This window comes from Triticum aestivum, chromosome 3A (assembly GCF_018294505.1).
Source record: "Triticum aestivum cultivar Chinese Spring chromosome 3A, IWGSC CS RefSeq v2.1, whole genome shotgun sequence".
NCBI classification, from domain to species: Eukaryota; Viridiplantae; Streptophyta; class Magnoliopsida; order Poales; family Poaceae; genus Triticum; species Triticum aestivum.
The window spans coordinates 124,511,821-124,536,882 of record NC_057800.1 but is presented as its reverse complement, the minus strand read 5'-3'; positions in this window follow the sequence as shown (position 1 = coordinate 124,536,882).

The following is a 25,062-nucleotide window of genomic DNA, read 5'->3' as shown; positions in this document are numbered from 1 at the left end:
TCTTTAGGGACTCGAAAAACCTCGCCAAACAACGACCAGTCTCTCGCCTTATCATGACAGTCAGTTTTAGCTTTCTCTACTGAGGTGCTCAGCCCGGCAGAACCGGGGCACAATCGCAGTAGTTCTCCTAGCGCTACCTTAGCCGATAGAGCGGAACGTAAGGTACCAAAACATAGGAGCCGGGCAAACCCAACATTTGACCAAAGACATGATTCAGAGCTTATGCATATAATGCTATAAGTTGGGGGTGCCGTACTTGTGAAAGTGTTCAGACTTTTCACACCATATTGTGGGTACGTAAGCCCCTGGTGCATTGGCCGTACCAGAGTGTACGGTTGCAAGGCGTCATTAATGAACACATAGATATATATATATATATATATAACAAAAATGCAATAATAGTCGTAATGTCATGCATTGTATATTAAAAAATTGCATTAAAGCAGAGTGATACAGATAGTGCAATAAGCAAAAGAGTAGGACTATGTCCCTTCCAAGGGCGAGCTGAGGAATGATATGAAATCTGTAATCAACCTGGGAATTTCGTTGTATAACGTAGTTGTCTGCCTCCTTGGTTGTTGTATCATGTGTTTCGACAATAGAGCTGCCGGACAGTGTTTCCAGAGATTAAAGTCCTGAAAGAAAAAGAAAAATAACCAAACGGGAAGCCCCTAGTGCGGTTTCGGCCGCGTTTTGGGGCGTGCCGTAGTTGTGCCCCCCTCCCACCTGTGCCCATGATATTTTTAATGCGTAATTATGTACGTGGGGCACGAATAACACCGTTGGGATGGGATTAGGGTGGCCGCCGTATTTCTACGCGAGCTCAGATCGCGCCAGGCGGTCTGTCTACCGATTGCCCCGAGCGCGCTTGGAGGTGTCCGGGCTTTGAAACACCGAACTGGTAGGTTGCTTTGAGGCTGCTTTGCACTTCTGCTGCAAGGGCCGCGGTGTGCTCCTCTGTTCGGAGAGAGCGCTCTATGTTTCCATTGACTGTAATAACTCCGCGAGGTCCTGGCATCTTGAGCTTGAGGTATGCATAATGTGGTACCGCATTGAATCTATCGAATGCGGTTCGTCCGAGCAGCGCGTGAGAACCATTGCAGAACGGGACTATATCGAAGATTAACTCTTTGCTTCGTAAGTTATCCGGGGATCCGAAGACCACTTCCAGTGTAATTGAGCCTGTGCAGTGTGCCTCTATGCCTGGAATGACGCCTTTAAAGGTCGTTTTTGTGGGTTTGATCCTTGAGGGGTCTATACCCATTTTGCGCATTGTGTCCTGATAAAGCAGGTTCAGGCTGCTGCCGCCATCCATAAGGACTCGAGTGAGGTGAAATCTGTCGATGATTGGGTCTAAGACCAGTGCGGCGAATCCGCCATGACGGATACTAGTGGGGTGGTCCCTGCGATCGAAGGTGATCGGACAGGAGGACCAAGGGTTGAACTTTGGGGCGACTGGCTCCAACGCATATACGTCCCTGAGCGCACGCTTCCGCTCCCTCTTGGGGATGTGGGTTCCATATATCATGTTCACCGTCCGCACTTGCGGGGGAAACCCTTCTGTCCTCCAGTGTGCGGCTGCCGGGGTTCTTCCTCGTCACCGCTATGCGGCCCCTTGTCCTTGTTTTCGGCAATTAACTTGCGGGCCTGCTTGAACACCCAACAATTCCTGTTGGTGTGATTGGCTGGCTTGTCTGGGGTGCCGTGTATTTAACACGAGCGATCGAGTATACGGTCCAAGCTGGACGGACCCGGCGTACTTTGTTTAAATGGCTTTTTCCGCTGACCGGGTTTAGAGCCTTTGAATCCGGCGTTGACTGCCGTATCCTCAGTACTTTCACTGTTAATGCGGCTCTTATGCTTGTTGCGACGTGACCTGCTATTGCCGTCCTTGGTATCTGAGGTACCATGGTTCTTTGATATGTTATTACTGCGAGCCAACCAGCTGTCTTCTCCCGCACAAAAGCGAGTCATGAGTGTCGTGAGAGCTGCCATAGATTTCGGCTTTTCCTGACCACGGTGCCGGGCTAGCCACTCATCTCGGATTTTGTGCTTGAAAGCCGCTAAGGCCTCCGCATCCGGACAGTCGACGATTTGATTTTTCTTTGTAAGGAACCGAGTCCAGAATTGCCTGGCCGACTCTTCTGGCTGCTGAATTATGTGGCTCAAGTCATCGACGTCTGGTGCTCGCACATAAGTGCCCCGAAAGTTGTCGAGGAATGCGGCTTCCAGATCTTCCCAACAGCTAATGGAGTCCGCTGGCAAGCTATTAAGCCAATGCCGCGCTGGTCCTTTGAGTTTTAGTGGGAGGTACTTGATGGCATGTAAGTCATCACTGCGGGCCATGTGGATGTGGAGGAGGAAGTCCTCAATCCATACTGCGGGATCTGTTGTGCCATCATATGATTCAATGTTTACAGGTTTGAAACCTTCTGGGAATTGATGTTCCATTACTTCGTCTGTGAAGCATAAGGGGTGTGCAGTGCCTCTGTATTGGGCTATATCATGACGCAACTCGTATGGGTCCTGCCCGCTGTGTTCGGCCCGGCCGTATTTTCTTTTACTGTATCCGGCATGATGTTTACCATCTCGTAGAGTGGTGCACCCTCGTGATCCGTAGATCGATCTTGAATGCTTTGCTTTGTCCTCAATATCTCTCGCAGGTCTGGCGTATCTCTCCATGCCTTTTTATTTGGATGGCGTTGGGGTGGAGGCTGAGCTTTTAGCTGGAATGCCTCTCTATCGCGGCCACGAGGTGGCCGATCAGCCATATCATATGCTTCATCCTCCAGTCGGGGTAGTAACCTGCGCCTTGGGTAACTCTTGGAGGGACGCTCGAGTTTATATTCCTCGGCAGCGAGGACTTCAGTCCATTTGTCAGCTAGCAGATCTTGATCAGCTTGAAGCTGTTGCTGCTTTTTCTTCAGGCTATTTGTCGTGGCCATAAGCCTGCACTTGAAGCGCTCTTGTTCGACGGGATCCTTTGGTATGGCGAATTCATCATCGCCGAGGCTTGCCTTGTCTTCGGAGGGGGGCATGTAATTGTCATCCTCCTCCTCTCCACCAGCCGCTCTCTCAGGAGAGCTAGCTCCTTCATCCCCCTGCTCTAAATCTTGCTGGAGGGGATTGTTGTTGTCTTCGACACTATCCAGAGTGTTATTATCTCATGTGCCGGTATCACAACTTTTGCTTTGGCGGGACTTAGAGCGGCGCTGCTGACGTCGGCGCTTGGGTTGCTTCTTGGAGGGGTCATCCTCCGCTATCTCGTCGATGTTGCCTTCATTGGGTGTATCCACCATGTATATGTCATACGACGAGGTGGCTTTCCAGTGCCCTATAGGTGCTGGTTCATGTTCATCTCCTACATCGTCGTCCATACCGTCGATGACTTCGGAGTCGAAGTCAAGCATGTCGGTTAAATCATCGACAGTGGCTACAAAGTGGGTGGTGGGTGGGCGTCGAATTTCTTCTTCGTCCGCATCCCAATCCTGTTGGCCATAATCCGGCCAGGGCTCTCCTGACAAAGAGAGAGACCTTAGTGAATTCAGAATGTTGCCGAAGGGAGAGTGCTGAAAGATATCTGCGGCGGTGAATTCCATGATCAGCGCCTAATCGGATTCGATTGGTAGGGGCGCAGATGGTTCGGGGTCCGAAAGAGAGTCCGGCACCTTGGAGTCATGGGCTGCGCAGAGGATTATGCTGGTGTTTGGCTCGATTGCCGTTGAGACTGCAGCCCCTGAGGCAGTGTCTAGCCACCCGTCCTCGATTAGCGCAGCTGGCTCCGAGCTAAGGGTTGGAGCTGATGCGGGCGCAGCCTCTGGGGTACCATCCGGTGGCAGAGCTAGGTCATACCCATCGCGACAGTGCAGCGCGCCCGGCTGTGGCTCGAATCCGTCGAAGTTCAAGTGCCCACGGATGTTGGCCATGTAATTCAAACTTCCAAATCTGACCTGATGGCCAGGGGCGTAGCTTTCAATCTGCTCCAGATGGCCAAGCAAATTAGCCCGCAGTGCAAAGCCGCCGAATACGAAGATCTGTCCGGGGAGAAAAGTCTCACCCTAGACCACATTGCTATCGATGATAGTAGGAGCCATCAAGCCTAACGGCGACGACACAGAGGAACTCTCAGTGAAAGCACCAATGTCGGTGTCAAAACCGGCGGATCTCGAGTAGGGGGTCCCGAACTATGCGTCTAGGCCGGATGGTAACAGGAGGCAAGGGACACAAAGTTTTACCCAGGTTCGGGCCCTCTTGATGGAGGTAAAACCCTCCGTCCTGCTTGATTAATATTGATGATATGGGTGTTACAAGAGTAGATCTGCCACGAGATCAGAGAGGCTAAACCCTAGAAGCTAGCCTATGGTATGATTGTATGTTGTGATTGTTGTCCTATGGACTAAAACCCTTCGGTTTATATAGACACCGGAGAGGGTTAGGGTTACACAAGGTCGGTTACAAAGGAGGAGATATCCATATACGTATTGCCTAGCTTGCCTTCCACGCCAAGTAGAGTCCCATCCGGACACGAGACGAAGTCTTCAATCTTGTATCTTCATAGTCTAACAGTCCGGCCAATGGAGATAGTCCGGCTGTCCGGAGACCCCCTAATCCAGGACTCCCTCAGGCTCCAAAGCCAAAGTTCTCAGATGCTGCACTTAGACTCATTGCTTCGAAGCCACCCTTGAAGATGTCGGTGGCTAAGAAAGCTTAACTCTCTTTTGCAGGGAAGGGTCTCCAGCCGAAAATCAAACTCGTCTGAAGCTGTTGCTGGGGACCTTAAACATCTTGTACGGCGCAAGATCAAATGCCCAAATGGTCTTATTATGTATTTTGTTCCTTGAGTCGCTTTCTACTTGCCCTATCAGTCCTAACCTCGATCTAAGCTTTCATAATCCACTTGCTCGTCAAATATTTATGCTTCACAATTGTCTTCGTGAAGCCTATCCCCCTAACTGCACTGTAGGGTATGACACCAGCTACTTCAGAATGGATTATTGATAGTGGATGTACTAATCACATGACTGGCAAGCGAAGTCTTCTCATGGACTCAACTTTATGTCCATCTGACAAGAGTCACATCACATTTGTTGATACTGGTAAAAGCAAGGTATTGGGTCTAGGTAGAGTTGCAATCTCAAGGGAGCAACACATGTATAAAGTGATGCTTGTTGAATCCCTTGGTTTCAACTTAATGTCTGTCTCAATGCTTTGTGATTTAAACATGATTGTGATATTTGGAAAATATCGTTGCCTTGTTCTAATGGAATCTGACAAGTCTCTAGTCTTTGAAGGGTATCGGAAAGATGATTCGTACGTGGTAGATTTCTCAGCAGGACCACGGCTTGCCGTATGTCTTCTAGCAAAAGCTTTAGAATGCTGGCTCTAGCATCGGAGGCTAGGGCATGCTGGCATGAGGAACTTGCACACTCTTGCAAAGAAGAAGCATATCATAGGCATCGAGAGTGTCAAGTTCAAGAAGGATCACTTATGCGGTGCCTGTGAAGCTGGAAAGATGACGAGGGCCAAGCATCCCTCGAAGACAATCATGACAACGACTCAACCCTTCGAACTGCTACACATGGACCTCTTCGGTCCCACTCACTACTCAACTCTTACTACTACTGCTTGTCTCTATGGCTTCGTCGTTGTTGATGATTATTCAAGATATACATGGGTGCATATAGTCCTCTACAAGACTGAAGTACAGGATGTCTTCAGACGCTTCGCCAATCGAGCCATGAACAACTATGGCGTTAAGATCAAGCACATCAGAAGTGACAATGGCACTGAATTCAAGAACACCGGCCTCGACACTTATCTTGATACTTTGGGCATCACTCATGAATTCTCAGCTCCGTACACGCCGCAGCAGAATGGCGTCATAGAACGCAAGAACAGAACACTTATTGAGATGGCCCGGACGATGCTCGATGAATACAAGACTCCAAGAAAGTCCTGGCCTGAATCCATTGGTACTGCATGCCATATCATCAACCGTGTTTACCTTCACAAGCTTCTGAACAAAACATCCTATGAGCTCCTCACTGGTAAGAAGCCAAATGTCAGTTACTTCAGAGTATTTGGTGCTAGGTGCTGGATCAAGGATCCACATCACACTTCAAAATTTGCACCGAAAGCACATGAAGGTTTTATGCTTGGATATGGAAAGGATTTGCACTCCTACAGAGTCTTCAACCTCTTTCACTATAAAGTGGTTGAAACTATGGATGTGCAGTTCGATGAGACTAACGGCTCGCAAAGAGAGCACCCGCCAAATGTGCTAGATGAAGTTCCATCCAGTGAATCCATCAAGCTTATGGGAACTGGAGAAATCATACCATCTGAAGCTCAGCCTGAAGAGGAACTTATCATCTCTGCACCTAATCAACCTGAAGACAATGTTGAGCCTGAAGACAATCCTTCTAACGATGACAATGATCAACAAGAGCAAAATCTTCGTCCTGCTCATCCTTGTGTTGCAAATGAAGTACAAATTGAGAGAATAATTGACAGCATCAATGCACCTGGTCCACTCACTCGTTCAAGGGCAACACAACTAGCAAATTTCTATGGACACTTCGCATTTGTCTCAATATCAGAACCCAAGAAAGTTGATGAAGCCTTCATGAAACCTGAATGGATTCAAGCTATGCAAGAAGAGCTTCAACAATTTGAGTTGAATAATGTATGGGAACTGGTCAAGCGTCCTGATCCTCGTAAGCACAATATCATAGGCACTAAATGGATATATCGCAACAAGCAAGATGAGCATGGTCAAGTTGTCAGAAACAAAGCTCGTCTCGTTGCTCAAGGATACACTCCAGTTGAAGGAATTGACTTCGATGAAACTTTTGCTCCTGTGGCTAGGCTTGAAGCTATACGCATACTGCTGGCCTATGCAAATCATCATAACATTGTTCTGTACCAAATGGATGTGAAGAGCGCTTTTCTCAATGGCAAGATTGAAGAAGAAGTGTATGTTGCACAACCGCCTGGCTTTGAAGATCCAAAACATCCTCACATGGTTTACAAGCTCAACAAGGCACTGTATGGCCTTAAACAAGCCCCTCGAGCTTGGTATGACACACTCAAAGTCTTCCTGAAGAGCAAAGGCTTCAAACCTGGTTCCCTGGATCCCACTCTCTTCATGAAGACATATGATGGTGAACTATTTGTGTGCCAAATATATGTGGATGACATTATCTTTGGCTGCACCAACCAGAAATAAAGTGATGAGTTTGGATATATGATGCAAGAGCAATATCAGATGTCCATGATGGGCGAACTAAAATTCTTCCTTGGTCTTCAAATACAACAGCAACGCAACGACATCTTTATATCTCAAGAGAAATACCTCAAAGATTGCCTGAAGAAGTTTGGAATGCAAGACTACAAAGGTTACACAACGCCAATGCCAGCTAAACACCATCTGGGTCCCGACGACAATGGTAAAGAGTTCGATCAAAAGGTATACCGCTCCATGATTGGTTCTTTGCTTTATTTATGTGCATCTAGGCCAGATATCATGCTTAATGTTTGCATGTGTGCCTGATTCCAAGCGGCACCAAAGGAGTCGCATCACTTAGCTGTGAAGCGAATTCTTCGATATTTGGCTCACACCCCAACACTAGGATTATGGTATCTAAAGGGCTCAGAGTTTGATCTAGTTGGATTCTCGGATGCTGATTATGCTGGTGACAAGGTGGATTGCAAGTCTACATCAGGCACATGTCACTTTCTAGGACGATCACTTGTTTGTTGGTCTTCAAAGAAGCAGAACTGTGTATCTCTCTCCACTGCTGAATCTGAATACATTGTTGCTGGATCTTGCTGCGCTCAGCTTCTATGGATGAAGCAAACACTCAAAGACTATGGCATTCATCTGAAGCAAGTGCCACTCTACTGCGATAACGAGAGCGCCATCAAGATTGCTAACAACCCAGTTCAGCACTCGAAGACAAAGCACATTGAAATTCATCATCACTTTCTTAGACATCATGTCATGAAGGAAGATATTGATATCATACACGTCAACACTGAAGAGCAACTGGCAGATATCTTCACAAAGCCCTTGGATGAGAAGAGGTTTTGCAAGCTACGGTGTGAGCTAAATATCTTGGAATCCTCAAATGTCCTGTGATCAGGCACACATCCTAAAACTTATGCATGCTGATGACTTAGATGTGCAACACACGGAGTAACATATGTCTTCAATCAATGAAGACTTACATTCTGAGTGTGAATACATTAACATGGAATTTGACTTCGGGGCTCCACGATAATTGTGCGTCGTGTCTGGGTCTAATACTTCCTATACGGTGGGTAAGGCCACCACCAAATTCTTCCCTTAGAAGTGTTTTTCACATGGCGTTACATTTGCAAAGTCTTCGCTTTCTGTTTATCTTCAATGTTAACATGGCCTAATGTTTATCTTCAATTTGGTTTCTGTCCTCTACAGCATTCACTTATAGCTATATCTTCACGTTGAATCTTTTGAACTAAGTGAATGTGATCGGACCCTAACTCCTCTATGCTTCTATCTTAAGTCTATCTATCCAAATCATATGCATTCTATTGACACTGTCAAAATGTCTTCTCTGCGTCCTTGTCAGCAGAAGACATAGAGACAAACATTAATCCATTTTCAATGCTAAATCCTTCAACCTGAAACCCAAAGAAGTGGGAACGACCACCCGACAATCCAGGCGTGTGTGGGAACATGGAACAACCTCCAATGTGTTGCATGATCGCCACATGTCCTTCAGATGTGAACCGCCAGGGGCACCTGTGTAATAACACTATGCCGTCCCTGTCCCTATAAATACTCGCCTCTCCTCAGTCATTATCCCTTTCTTCCACTCTCGCACAAACCCTAGTGATACGTCTCCAACGTATCTATAATTTTTGATTGCTCCATGCTATATTATCTACTGTTTTGGACTATATTGGGCTTTATTTTCCACTTTTTTTATATTATTTTTGGGACTAACCTATTAACCGGAGGCCCAGCCCAGAATTGCTATTTTTGCCAATTTCAGTGTTTCAGATAAACGGAATATCAAATGGAGTCCAAACGGAATAAAATCTTTGGGAACGTGATTTTCTCACCGAACGTGATCCAGGAGACTTGGACCCTACTGCAAGGAAGCGAGGTGCTCACGGGGGTGGGGGGCGCCCGCCCCCTAGGGCGCGCCCCCTGCCTCGTGGGCCCCTCGGTGCTCCACCGACGTACTCCTTCCTCCTATATATACACATGTACCCCCAAACGATCAGAACAGGAGACAAAAACCTAATTCCACCGCCGCAACTTTCTGTATCCATGAGATCCCATCTTGGGGCCTTTTCCGGAGCTCCGTCGGAAGAGGGCCGTCATCACGGAGGGCTTCTACATCATCATAGCCTCTCCGATTAAGTGTGAGTAGTTTACCTCAGACCTTAGGGTCCATAGTTAGTAGCTAGATGGCTTCTTCTCTCTCTTTGAATCTCAATACAAAGTTCTCCCCCTCTCTTGTGGAGATCTATTTAATGTAATCTTCTTTTTGTGGTGTGTTTGTTGAGACCGATGAATTGTGGGTTTATGATCAAGTCTATCTATGAATAATATTTGAATCTTCTCTGAATTCTTTTATGTATGATTGGTTATCTTTGCAAGTCTCTTCGAATTATCTGTTTTCTTTGGCCAACTAGATTGGTAGTTCTTGCCATGGGAGAAGTGCTTAGCTTTGGGTTCAATCTTGCGGTGTCCTTACCTAGTGACAGAAGAGGCAGGAAGGCACGTATTGTATTGTTGCCATCGAGGATAACAAGATGGGGTTTATTTCATATTGCATGAATTTATATCTCTACATCATGTCATCTTGCTTAAGGCGTTACTCTGTTTTTAACTTAATACTCTAGATGCATGCTGGATAGCGGTCGATGAGTGGAGTAATAGTAGTAGATGCAGAATCATTTCGATCTACTTGTCACGGACGTGATGCCTATATACATGATCATGCCTAGATATTCTCATAATTATGCACAATTCTATCAATTTCTCAACAGTAATTTGTTCACCCACCGTAGAATACTTATGCTCTTGAGAGAAGCCACTAGTGGAACCTATGGCCCCCGGGTCTATTCTCATCATATCAATCTCCATCACTTTTATATTGTTTTGCTATTTACTTTGCCTTTACTTTTTACTTTGCATCTTTATATCAAAAATACCAAAAATATTCTATCTATCAGATCTCACTCTCGTAAGTGACCGTGAAGGGCTTGACAACCCCTAATCGCGTTGGTTGCGAGTAGCTATCGCTTTGTGCAGGTACGAGGACTTGAGCGTGGCCTCCTACTGGATTGATACCTTGGTTCTCAAAAACTGAGGGAAATACTTACGCTACTATGCCGCATCATCCCTTCCTCTTCGGGGAAATCAACGCAAGCTCAAGACGTAGCAAGAAGGATTTCTAGCGCCGTTGCCGGGGAGTCTACGCAAAAAGTCAACATACCAAGTACCCATCACAATCCCTATCTCTCGCATTACATTATTTTCCATTTGCCTCTCGTTTTCCTCTCCCCCCAATTCACCCTTGCCGTTTTATTCGCCCTCTCTCTCCCTATCCTCCCTCTCTATTTGCCTCTTTTTGCCCGTTTGCTTTTTGTTTGCTCATGTGTTAGATTGCTTGTTTGTCGCGATGGCTCAAGATACTACCAAATTGTGTGACTTCAACAATACCAGTAATAATGATTTCCTTAGCACTCTGATTGCTCCTCTTACCGACGCTGAATCTTGTGAAATTAATACTGCTTTGTTGAATCTTGTTATGAAAGATCAACTCGCCGGCCTTCCTAGTGAAGATGCCGCTACTCATCTGAATAGCTTCGTTGATTTATGTGATATGCAAAAGGAAAAAGATGTCAATAATGATGTCGTTAAATTGAAGCTATTTCCTTTTTCGCTTAGAGATCGTGCTAAAGCTTGGTTTTCGTCTTTGCCTAAGAATAGTATTGATTCATGGAACAAGTGCAGAGATGCTTTTATCTCTAAGTATTTTCCTCCAGCTAAGATCATCTCTCTTAGAAACGATGTAATGAACTTTAAACAACTTGATCATGAACATGTTGCACAAGCTTGGGAGAGAATGAAATTAATGATACGTAATTGCCCTACTCATGGATTGAATTTGTGGATGATTATACAAAAAAATTTATGCCGGATTGAATTTTGCTTCTAGAAATCTTTTAGATTCGGCCGCGGGAGGCACTTTTATGAAAATCACTTTAGGAGATGCTACTAAACTCCTAGATAATATTATGGTTAATTATTCTCAATGGCACACTGAAAGAACTTCTAATAAAAAAGTGCATGCGATAGAAGAAATTAATGTGTTGAGTGGGAAGATGGATGAACTTATGAAATTATTTGCTACTAAGAGTGTTTCCTCTGATCCTAATGATATGCCTTTGTCTACTTTGATTGAGAATAACAATGAATCTATGGATGTGAATTTTGTTGGTAGGAATAATTTTGGTAACAACGCTTATAGAGGGAATTTTAATCCTAGGCCATATCCTAGTAATCCTTCTAATAATTATGGGAATTCCTACAACAACTCTTATGGAAATTATAATAAGATGCCCTCTGATTTTGAATCTAATAGTAAAGAATTTATTTCTTCGCAAAAGAATTTAAATGCTATGATTGAAGAAAAATTGCTCAAGATTGATGATTTGGCTAGGAACGTTGATAGAATTGCTCTTGATGTTGATGCTTTGAAACTTAGATCTATTCCACCTAAGCATGATATTAATGAGTCTCTAAAAGCCATGAGAATTTCAATTGATGAGTGTAAAGAAAGAACCGCTAGGATGCGTGCTTCCAAAGATGCCTTTATTAAAGCGTGTTCTTCCAATTCCTATGAAAATCAAGATGAAGATCTAAAAGTTATTGATGTGTCTCCAATTAAATCTTTATTTTGCAATATGAATCTTGATGAAACTGAATATGATCTTCCTTTACCTAGAAGGCGTTTTAAAAATTTGGAGTGTTTAGATCTTAATGATGAAATTGATGAAAGTGCGATGGAAAGAAATAAAAATCTAGATGTTGCAAAACCCACTATATTGGATTTCAAGGAATTTAATTATGAAAATTTCTCTTTGATTGATTGTATTTCCTTGTTGCAATCTGTGCTAAATTCTCCACATGCTTATAGTCGAAATAAAGCCTTCACTGAACATATTGTTGATGCCTTGATGCAATATTATGAAGAAAAACTGGAGTTGAAAGTTTCTATCCCTAGAAAACTCTATGATGAGTGGGAACCAACTATTAAAATTAAAATTAAAGATTATGAGTTTTATGCTTTGTGTGATTTGGGTGCTAGTGTCTCTACTATTCCCAAGACTTTGTGTGATTTACTAGATTTCCGTAATTTTGATGATTGCTCTCTAAACTTGCATCTTGTGGATTCCACTATTAAGAAAACTATGGGAAGAATTAATGATGTTCTTATTGTTGCAAATAGGAATTATGTGCCCGTAGATTTCATTGTTCTTGATATAGATTGCAATCCTTCTTGCCCTATTATTCTTGGTAGACCTTTCCTTGGAACGGTTGGTGCGATTATTGATATGAAGGAAGGGAATATTAGATTTCAATTTCCATTAAAAAAGGGCATCGAACACTTTCCAAGAAAGAAAATAAAATTACCATATGAAACTATCATGAGAGCCACTTATGGATTGCCTACCAAAGATGGCAATACCTAGATCTATCCTCGCTTTTATGCCTAGCTAGGGGCGTTAAACGATAGCGCTTGTTGGGAGGCAACCCAATTTTATTATTATTCCTTGCTTTTTGCTCCTGTTTAGTAACAAATTAATTATTTATCCTCTGTTTAGGTTGTGTTTTTTGTGTTTAATTAGTGTTTGTGCCAAGGAGAACCATTGGGAAGACTTGGGGAAAGTCTTGTTGAACTTGCTGTAAAAAACAGAAACTTTAGCGCTCACGAGAACTGCTGTCATTTTTATTTGAAGAGTGCTATTTAGTTTATTATTTTTTCAGATGATTAATAGATAAATTCCTCACGTTCAGCAATTTATTTTAGAATTTATGGGGTTTCAGATCTTGATCTAGCTACGTATTACTATAGACTGTTCTGTTTTTGACAGATTCTGTTTTTCGTGTGTTGTTTGCTTATTTTGATGAATCTATGGCTAGTAAAATAGTTTATAATCCATAGAGAAGTTGGAATACAGTAGGTTTAACACCAATTTAAATAAATAATGAGTTCATTACAGTACCTTGAAGTGGTCTTTTTTTTCTTTCGCTAACGGAGCTCACGAGTTTTCTATTTTGAGTTTTGTGTTGTGAAGTTTTCAAGTTTTGGGTGAATTCTTTTGATGGATCATGGAACAAGGAGTGGAAAGAGCCTAAGCTTGGGGATTCCCATGGCACCCCTAATATAATCCAAGGACACCAAAAAGTCAAAGCTTGGGGATGCCCCCGGAAGGCATCCCCTCTTTCGTCCACTTCCATCAGTAATTTACTTGGAGCTATTTTTTTTCACCAACATGATATGTGTTTTGCTTGGAGCGTCTTGTATTATTTGTGTCTTTGTTTGTTAGTATTCCACAATCATCCTTACTGTACACACCTTTTGAGAGAGCCATACATGAATTAAAATTTGATAGAATACTCTATGTGCTTCACTTATATCTTTTGAGCTAGATAATTTTGCTCTATGTGCTTCACTTATATATTTTGAGCTAGATAATTTTTCCCTATGTGCTTCACTTATATCTTTTGAGCTAGATAATTTTGCTCTATGTTCTTCACTTAGACCTTTTAGAGCACAGTGGTGGATATGTTTTAAAGAAACTATTGATCTCTCATGCTTCACTTAAATCAATTTGAGAGTCTCTTAATAGCATGGTAATTTGCCTAATAATAATATGCTTGGTATTCAAGATTTGTGAAACTTTCTTTTGAGTGTGTTGAATACTAAGAAAAGATTGAAGCATGATAATTGTATTGAGATATGGAGGTGATAATATTAAAGTCATGCTAGTTGAGTAGTTGTGAATTTAAAGAATACTTGTGTTGAAGTTTGTGATTCCCGTAGCATGCACGTATGGTGAACCGTTATGTGATGAAGTCGGAGCATGATTTATTTATTGATTGTCTTCCTTATGAGTGGCGGTCGGGGATGAGCGATGGTCTTTTCCTACCAATCTATCCCCCTAGGAGCATGCGCGTAGTACTTTTCTTTGATAACTTCTAGATTTTTGCAATAAGTATATGAGTTCTTTATGACTAATGTTGAGTCCATGGATTATACGCACTCTCACCCTTCCACCTTTGCTAGCCTCTCTAATATCGCGCAACTTTCGCCGGTATAATACACCTACCATATACCTTCCTCAAAACAGCCACCATACCTACCTATTATGGCATTTCCATAGCCATTCCGAGATATATTGCCATGCAACTTTCCACCATCTAGTTCATCATGACACATCCATCATTGTCATATTGCTTAGCATGATCATGTAGTTGACATAGTATTTGTGGCAAAGCCACCGTTCATAATTTTCATACTTGTCACTCTTGATTCATTGCATATCCCGGTACACCGCCGGATGCATTCACATAGAGTCATATTTTGTTCTAAGTATCGAGTTGTAATTGTTGAATTATAAGAAAAATAAAAGTGTGATGATCATCATTATTAGAGCATTGTCCCAGTGAGGAAAGAATGATGGACACTATGATTCCCCCATAAGTCGGGATGAGACTCCGGATGAAAAAAAACAGAGGCCAAAGAAGCCCAACTAAAAAAAGAGAAAGGCCATAAAAAGATAAAGGCCATATAAAAATAAAAATAAACGAGAGAAAAAGTGAGAAGGGACAATGCTACTATCCTTTTAACACACTTGTGCTTCAAAGTAGCACCATGATCTTCATAGCAGAGAGTCTCTCATGTTATCACTTTCATAAACTAGTGGGAATTTTACATTATAGAACTTGGCTTGTATGTTCCAATGATGGGCTTCCTCAAATTGCCCTAGGTCTTCATGAGCAAGCAAGCTGGATGCACACCCACTAGTTTCTTTTTGAGCTTTCATATACTTATAGCTCTAGTGCATCCATTGCATGGCAATCCCTACTTACTCACATTGATATCTATTAATGGGCATATACGCCTAGTTGATGTGAGACTATCTTCTCCATTTTTGTCTTCTCCACAACCACCATTCTATTCCACTATAGTGCTATATCCATGGCTCACGCTCATGTATTGCGTGAAGATTGAAAAAGTTTTGAAAAAGTTAGAGTATGAAACAATTGCTTGGCTTGTCATCGGGGTTGTGCATGATTTAAATACTTTGTGTGGGGAAGATGGAGCATAGCCAGACTATATGATTTTGTAGGGATAACTTTCTTTGGCCATGTTATTTTGAGAAGACATAATTGCTTTGTTAGTATGCTTGAACTATTATTATTTTCTATGTCAATATAAAAAAATTTCTTGAATCTTTCTAATCTGAATATTCATACCACAATTAAGAAGATTTACATTGAAATTATGCCAAGTAGCACTCCGCATCAAAAATTCTCTTTTTATCATTTACCTACTCGAGGACGAGCAGGAATTAAGCTTGGGGATGCCTGATACGTCTCCAACGTATCTATAATTTTTGATTGCTCCATGCTATATTATCTACTGTTTTGGACTATATTGGGCTTTATTTTCCACTTTTATATTATTTTTGGGACTAACCTATTAACCGGAGGCCCAGCCTAGAATTGTTGTTTTTTTGCCTATTTTAGTGTTTCAGATAAACGGAATATCAAACGCAGTCCAAACGGAATAAAATCTTCGGGAATGTGATTTTCTCACCGAACGTGATCCAGGAGACTTGGACCCTACTGCAAGGAAGCAAAGAGGTGCCCACGAGGGTGGGGGCGCCCCCCCCCCCTAGGGCGCGCCCCCTGCCTCGTGGGCCCCTCGGTGCTCCACCGACGTACTCCTTCCTCCTATATATACATACGTACCCCCAAACGATCAGAACAGGAGCCAAAAACCTAATTCCACCGCCGCAACTTTCTGTATCCACGAGATCCCATCTTGGGGCCTGTTCCGGAGCTCTGCCGAAAGAGGGCCATCATCACGGAGGGCTTCTACATCATCATAGCCTCTCCGATGAAGTGTGAGTAATTTACCTCAGACCTTCGGGTCCATAGTTAGTAGCTAGATGGCTTCTTCTCTCTCTTTGAATCTCAATACAAAGTTCTCCCCCTCTCTTGTGGAGATTTATTCGATGTAATCTTATTTTTGCGGTGTGTTTGTTGAGACCGATGAATTGTGTATTTATGATCAAGTCTATCTATGAATAATAATTGAATCTTCTATGAATTATTTTATGAATGATTGGTTATCTTTGCAAGTCTCTTCGAATTATCCGTTTGGTTTGGCCAACTAGATTGGTAGTTCTTGCCATGGGAGAAGTGCTTAGCTTTGGGTTCGATCTTGCGGTGTCCTTACCTAGTGACAGAAGGGGCAGCAAGGCACATATTGTATCGTTGCCATCGAGGATAACAAGATGGGGTTTATTTCATATTGCATGAATTTATCTCTCTACATCATCTCATCTTGCTTAAGGCATTACTCTGTTTTTAACTTAATACTCTAGAGGCATGCTGGATAGCGGTTGATGAGTGGAGTAATAGTAGTATATGCAGAATCATTTCGATCTACTTGTCACGGACGTGATGCCTATATACATGATCACGCCTAGATATTCTCATAATTATGCACAATTCTATCAATTGCTCAATAGTAATTTGTTCACCCACCGTAGAATACTTATGCTCTTGAGAGAAGCCACTAGTGAAACCTATGGCCCTGGGGTCTATTCTCATCATATCAATCTCCATCACTTTTATATTGTTTTGCTATTTACTTTGCCTTTAATTTTTACTTTGCATCTTTATATCAAGAATACCAAAAATATTCTATCTATCAGATCTCACTCTCGTAAGTGACCGTGAAGGGCTTGACAACCCCTAATCGCGTTGGTTGCGAGTAGCTATTGCTTTGTGCAGGTACGAGGGACTTGAGCGTGGCCTCCTACTGGATTGATACCTTGGTTCTCAAAAACTGAGGAAAATACTTACGCTACTCTGCTGCATCATCCCTTCCTCTTCGGGGAAAACCAACGCAAGCTCAAGACGTAGCACCTAGCGCCACCACTAGCCCTCGACGACGCTGGCGACGAAGCGCTTAGCTGCCGCAACCTCATTGACGCCGTCCTCACGCCAGCCGCGGACATCGTCTTCTCCGTCGTCGCTGTAGGTGTCCTCCATCGCCAAGTTAGGGCACGGAAGATCGAACTGCTCGGCCTCCTCTCCCACTCCGTCTAGCAGTTCCTCGTGTGGTAAATAAAACCTCCTTTTTACAGTCTTTTTGATCCGATAGAGTCATCCTTTTCTACCACAAGTAGTTTCTGTTCACACAAGTTGGATCTATCTCATACTGCATCTCATAACATTCCTAGTATATTCACCTATTCTTCACAAAGTAGTTAGATTCGTCACTTGTACTTATTCGTGGATTCATACAAATCTAGAACCAACTCTCTATCTATGAGTGAATGTCTTCGCACTATGAGGTCAATGTCTTCTAAATTGATTTATCTTCAAAATCTTCTGAGAATGCATATGACCTCTTCCCCTTCCCTCGCACCTTTAATGCTGTCACAGGTACATGTCCGTGGGAGAATCCCTTGGTTCTCATAGTCTGCATTCATTTGCAGAGTTCTTACATCATCATATAAATTCTCCTGAAGCTAGTTCATGTCTGACCAGTAGATGGAAGACTTTGACAGTGTTGAAGCCTTTCAGTCTGAACTTCATGGCAAAAGAGAAATCTGCAAGGAAGGGCGGCAGACAACGCCGTGGGGGTACATCAACAGACCTGCCCGAAGATCTTTATGAACTGTACCAAACTGACATGAAAGAAAGCTATGGTCGGTGCAAGACACGAATCCAATGGATTCGAAGATACTGGGCCGAGCAATGGTTCAAGTACAGGTTCGTGACCCAGGAATATGCTGAGAAGAATGCCATCAAGCGACCCTGGGGAGACATCTTGTACAAAAACCTTCAACCCAGGTCCAGGGCTGAAGCCATTGAACAAGGCTTCTATCCTTGCATGGTCCGTGAACCACAGCCTGCAGCTGCAGACCCATCTTCATTGCTATGGTGTCGTGACGACAATCTGTTCAAGCGCAACTTCCAGTTTGCCCAAAACTCGGCCAAAGAAAACAAGAAGTCAGGGGATTAGACTTCAATCCAGGCTTCTTGTGCTGATGGCACACACGAAGCTGAACCCACTCTTGTTGGGCCCTTCTACAACATAGAAGGTCTCATCACGCATATTATGGTTCAAGGGACAGCCGTGTATGAACCTGCAGACGACGTTGATTCTGACGAAGCGCCTGCACCACCGAAGCCAAAGAAGCTGAAGAAACCTAAAGCTTCGAAGCCTTCCCCTGCACCAAAGGTTTCACGGGCGAAGCCTCTGTCCACTGCACCTCCTGAACACAGTGTGCATTCTGGAGATCTGCCACGCATCTCCAAGCCCTCCAAAGTGAAGATGCCCATGCAACCCACCAGCCAAGCACTCACCCCTGCTGCTGTTTTGCGCAACAAGAATGATGCCATTGATCTGTCCAGCAACGACGATCTTGGCGATGACGCTCTTGAGCAGCTGATCAAGAGTAAGCAAGAGGCGGAAATCTTCAATGACCTTCCCCTCTTTGATGTTGAAATCTTAAACAAGTTCATTGATGAGTGGTTTGACAACCCAAATGTGAGATTTGATGACCTTCAGCTTCCCATTGGCCTCAGCGTCGCCTTCCACGGAGCCATTGCCGCTGAGCTGGCTCTAGCTCAGAAGATTGTCGAGCTGAAGCATAATATAGATTATGAAAAGGCTCAGTTCAAGAGGCATATGGCCAAGCTCAATGTTGAAGACATTCAGAACTTCTAGACTATGATGCATGAGCTCAAGGAAGCATTCTGAACGAAACGCGAAGAAGCCAAAGGTTCTCGCGAGCACATAAAGGATCTTGCTGCTAAATGTGTTCAGGGATACAATGAAGTTGAAAAGCGCAAGGCGTTGGGGCGACCAGGCATCGACCCTCGAATGGCGGCCAAGAAGAAGAAGAAGCCAGCTGTGGCAGAACCCGAAGCACCAAGGCAGGAAGTACATCCAATTGTCTTCCCAGCCAGTATGACAAGCTGAAGCCTAAGGTCCCCACAGTGGATTCATAACTCAAGAAAACAAGGGCGGCTGAAGCCGAAGCAAGAAAACGCAAGACCAAGACCACCACTGATGATGCTCCCCCAACCAAGAAACAAAAAACCAAGAAGAGAGACCGGGCTGCTCCCACAGAGCCCCTTAATGTCGAGCCAATCTCAGTGGCTCGTCCTGCGTCTGAATGTCAAGAACGCCAAGTGATAGTTCATGAGCCTGCTTCCATAGAGGCTCCTGAAGTTGAAGACAATCCAGCTGTTGACACCACCGCTGCTGAAGACATTGGTCCTCACGACAATGTTGAAGATGATGAGGTCCTTCCTCAGATCGAGCACCAGTTGGTATCATCGCCTGTGCTCACGCACAGCGAACTCATCAGCATTGGTCGTCCTCTGACGCTAACTACTCAGGATGCATCATGGGCTGATCACCCACAACGACAAGACACCCCAAGTTCTCCCCAACCACAAGTCACCTCACCCATGCAAGATGACGATGACTTTGAGGCCATGCAAACTCCATCTCCGCAAGCGTCGCCAGCATTACACAGGCTTCGCAAAGGACCAAGGCTCCAAGTCCGTCCCACTATGCATGTGTCTGAGTCTGAAGCCAAAATGGCTGAAGATGTTCCGGCTGCATCAGCCGATGAAGAAGAAGAATCAAGAGTTGAAGTAGAAAGAGTTGCTACACCCCCGTCCCACCAAGATGTTGTTCTCGAGGAGAACGTGTCCGCCCCTCCAGCTCCTGAAGTGGACGTTAACATTCCTGAGGCGACCACCAACATCAACACTACAGCCAATGATGTTGTCATGGCTGAAGCTAATGTGGTGCCTGAAGCTCATGCAGTACCAGAAGTGCAAGCACCTGAAGCCACTACAGTACTGAAGCACCTGAATACAAGCACCTGAAGCCAATGTGGCCCCTTAAGGCCATGTCAACGACAATGCCAATGCTCCTGTTCCCCCTCCAAGACCTCACACCATTGAGCTGGCATTTGATCATGGTCAGCCTGTTATGGTCCGATGGCCCATTCTGACTCCTCCACCTGCTGTGGGTCCACAATTTGACTATCATGTCGAGCACATACCTCCCGTCCAGAAGCCCAAGCCAAGACTTCCACGATTCCCAGGCACTGCAACTTCACCTGGGGTCTTCAATGTGAATGGCTTCGTGGCACATAACACCTTTTTCAACAGTGCCAAGTACCCTTATACCGAACCTCGCATTTCATCAGATCAGTTCTAGAGCTATCAGCAGCGCAGCTACTATTCCTGCGTCTTATACAATCAAGGGCACATATTTCCACATATGCGTCTCGACACTGAAGCTATAGCTGGCCTGCCCTGCCTTGAAGAAGCGTTGGATTGCTTCAGAGACGCTGGACTCCTGCAGTTTGTCACAGATAAGGAACATTGGAATGAAGAGCTTCTGCTACAGTTATATGCAACTCTTCACATTCGAGGCTACAACAGGGATCCAAAGACTTGGGTCCTTGAGTGGATGACAGGCAATGTCCATCATGAAGCCAAAGCTCTTGATATCATTGAGCTCACAGGCCTGCCCACTCCTGTTGAATACTATGAGCCAGGTTGTCAACAACACCAGAATGCTTTGGAGAGCATTTTTCAGAAGCCAGAACCCAACATGAGTCAAATGCTGAGCATGATGAAGCATTTGCCTCACGACGCTAAATACCCGTCCAAATTCTTTGTTGAAGACCTAGAGTATCTGCCTCACACCATTTACCATATCATCAGAAAGACTCTATGGCCTGTCAAAGGACATTCATCTGCAGCGAAGCTTGAAGGAGCAATGAAGACTTTGGTTTTCTATATCTTCAATGGCATCAACTTCAACGCTCAAGACTTCTTCATCAGACAGTTGGCTGCATCTGGCTCTGACATTTTTGGTCTGAAGTTTTATGCTCCATGGGTAATGCGCCTTATCAAGCTTCACTCTGCAATCAACTATCAGCCGTCTGCGTGCAATCATCTTGTCTTCTTGCCAGAGGTTGATCTGTTTGTTGAAGCTATTTACCCAGAGCCTGCTAAGGATCCCATTTATCTTCACAATGTTGATCACCAAAGCTTCACCCAGCCTATTGAAGGAGTTCAGGCAGTCTCTCGTGTTTTATCCCCTGGCTGGCAACACACGTGCCCCTCGTGCTCAAACTGACGCCACTGGAAGCACCATTGCGCAAAGGCCTCGAAGGCATTCTCAAGTTCTCAATGACCGAGAGCTTCTCGCCGCGCTACACTAGAAACAGGACAAGCATCACAACTGGCTCAAGCGTCAGATGCAAAGCCTCTTGGTGGATGTCAACCGCATTCACAATCTTGCCACCAAGAATGCCTTTGTTACTCATGAAACCTGTCGGAGGTCGTGGAAGGGTTTGACTTTGCTTAGTGTTGAAGCTGATCTCCAAGACGATGGCTTCACCGAAAGATTCAAGTTTGACTCAACTCCTCCAAGGAATGCTCACTTGCGTCGGACTCCCTCACTTGAAGACTCTGACTATTCGTCCTCGGCTGGGATAGTAACTGCCAGAGTCATCGATGACCAAGATGATGCAACTTCACCTCCTCCAACCTCAGCACATGTCGACACTGCACCAAGTTCTTCTGCAGCACCGGACCTCAATGACGACTCTGCTGCCTCGCTTGCACCTCATGGGAATGAGTAGGTGATCTATGTCTTCAAACCTTTTTGGTCCTTACAGACAAAAGGGGGAGAAGCATATGAGTTGATAGTCTTCAAGCGGGTCCATATGGGTGGTTGCTTTACCTTTTTCTACTTTTGCCAAGTGCTTACAACTATTTCTTGCTTTTCGATACATCTGGTTCTTTGAGTTGTAACACTTAAACTCGATGGTCGTCTGCTACTTATTTGCTATTCTGTGATGCGATGATAAATTCCGCATGTGCGATGATAACTTCCGCACTTAGGTCATTTTGCAGACGTCCATTTTTCATTATGCATGTCATTATCTTCGTTACATCATATCATGCATGATGAATTGTCATCATAAGTAGAAGAGGATCTCCACAAGTACAACCAGCCATGTGCATTTGCATTCCAAGAGCAAATTACTTATATGCACATCTTCAGGGGGAGCCTTTGCTACTTATGAAGACAATGTCCTATCCTTTACAATTTCACATATTTTATTCCCCGTTGAAAACTTCAACCAGTTTGTCATCAATCACCAAAAAGGGGGAGATTGTAAGTGCATCTAGTGCCACCCCTAGTTGGTTTTGGAGTATTGACGACAAACCTGGTTGAGGGACTGATGTGTTTGTGAGAATTGCAGGATAACATAGGTAGAAGTCCCTCATTGATTCGGTTTTCCTACCAGAGATGACTCCTAAAAATGTATGAAGACATTGAAGTCAAAGGTGGGATGTGAAGACACTCACATTGAAGACTATGACAAGAGAAGACATCGTGTGAAGACTATGGAGCGCGAAGACTTAGTTGTTTCATCGTTCTTTTCTTCTTTGTTGAGTCATAGGAACCACCATACTGTTAAGTGGGGTCCAAGTGAACCAGTCAGAATGACTGAAGTGATGCTTAACCAAAATCCTATGTCTTCGAGCGAAGACAATGAGAGCAAATCTTATCCAGAGTTGGATAAGTCAGCTTTGCTTGGAGCCCAAGTAAAGTTGTAGTGTGTGTTTGAAATCTGGCCGTTGGAACACGTGTCAGTTCCTTAGTGACCCTGGGTCATTTCGGACAAATCAGGTCAGGTTGCCTAGTGGCTATAAATAGCCCACCCCCTACAACCATAAATGGTTGGCTGCTCAGAGTTAGTATACAGCTTTTGTCGTTTGAGAGCAACCCACCTCGAAGCCTTTGAGAGATAATTCCTTGCGATGACAAAGCCCTAAACACCCAGAGCCAAAGAGTGTTAGGCATCACTGAAGTCTTCCTGTCTGTGTGATCTGAAGACTTATTACACTTGAGTACCGTGAATCCTCTAGCCGGTTAGGCATCGCGTTCTGAGCGTCCAAGAGTCATTGTGGATCGCCGGTGAACCAAGTCTGTGAAGGTTTGGAAGTCTACCTTGAAGACTTACCAGAGTGATTGGGCGAGGACTGGGTGTCCTTAGCTCCAGGGGAATAAGGTGAAGACGCGGTCTTCTGAGTTGAATCTCAGCCTCCCTAACCAGATGTACAGTTGTCACATCAACTAGAACTGGTCCAACAAATCATTGTCTTCAGCGAGCCACTGGTTCTATCTTTCCCCTCTCTTTATTTACAGTTGGTCCATGTGAAGTCATTGCCTATTTGCATTATCTTTTGTCTTCACTGAGTGACTGCTCGTTCTGATTGGCTTCATACTATCTTCCGACCTGATCTATACTGCCTAGCTGCTTTTAGTCCTTGTGCTTTCACTTCATTGAATACTTGACTATGGCTTGCTTAGTGTAGTCTACCTTCCGCTGCATGGTAATAGGTTTATCTTTATTGTTTGTTTTCGAAACTTCCATGTTTTTAAGACTTTCGTAAAAATCGCCTATTCACCCCCCCTCTAGTCGATCACTAGCACTTTCACAGGCCACACACCATCGAGCAAGCATATGATCGTGGTCAACTTGTTACCATCCGCTGGCCAATTCTGGTTCCTCCGCCTGCTCCCAGACCTCAATTTGCCTATCATGTGGAGCACAGGCCTCAGGTCCGCAAGCCAAAGCCAAGGCTACCATGGTTTCCAGGTACTGCAATGTCACCAGAATCATTTAATCTGAATGGATTCAAGGCACACAACACATTCTTTGACAGTGACAAGAACCCCTACACAAGTCCAAGAATCTCCTCAGATCGATTATGGAGTTATCAGCAGCGCAGCTACTATTCTTGCATCTTGTACAATCAGGGGCGCATCTTCCCACATATGCGTCTTGACTATGAAGCCATTGCTGGATTGCCTTGCCTTGAAGAAGCCCTTGACTGCTTCCGAGATGCGGATCTGCTCAACTTTCTGACTGACAAGGACCATTGGAATGAAGAACTTCTGCTTCAATTCTATGCTACACTCCACATTCGTGGATACAACAGGGATCCGAAGACTTGGATCCTTGAGTGGATGATGGGCAATGTACATCATGAGGCTAAAGCCCAAGACATCATTGAGCTGAAAGCCCTACCCACTCTTGGCGAATATTATGAACCAAGTTGTCAGCAACACCAGAATGCTTTGGAGAGTATTTTCCAAAAGCCAGAGCCTAACATGAGCCAAATGCTAAGCATGATGAAGCCTGTGCCACGCGATGCTGAATACCCAACGGAATTCTTTGTTGAAGACCTAGAGTATCTGCCCCGCACCATCTATCATATCATCAGGAAAACTCTATGGCATGTCAAAGGACATTCATCTGCAGCGAAGCTTGAAGGAGCAATGAAGACTTTGGTTTTCTATATCTTCAATGGCACCAGCTTCAATGCTCAAGACTTCTTCATCAGGTAGTTGGCTGCATCTGGCTCCGACATGTTTGGTGTGAAGTTCTATGCTCCATGGGTAATGCGCCTCATCAAGCTTCACTCTACTTTCAACTATCAGCCGTCTGCGCGCAATCATCTCATATTCTTGCCAGAGGTTGATCTGTCTGTTGAAGCCATTTACCCAGAGCCTGCAAAGGATCCAATTTATCTTGACAATGTTGATCGTCAAAGCTTCACCCAGCCCATTGAAGGAGTTCAGGCCGTTTCTCGTGTTTACCCCTTGGCTGGCAACACATGTGCCCCTCGCACCC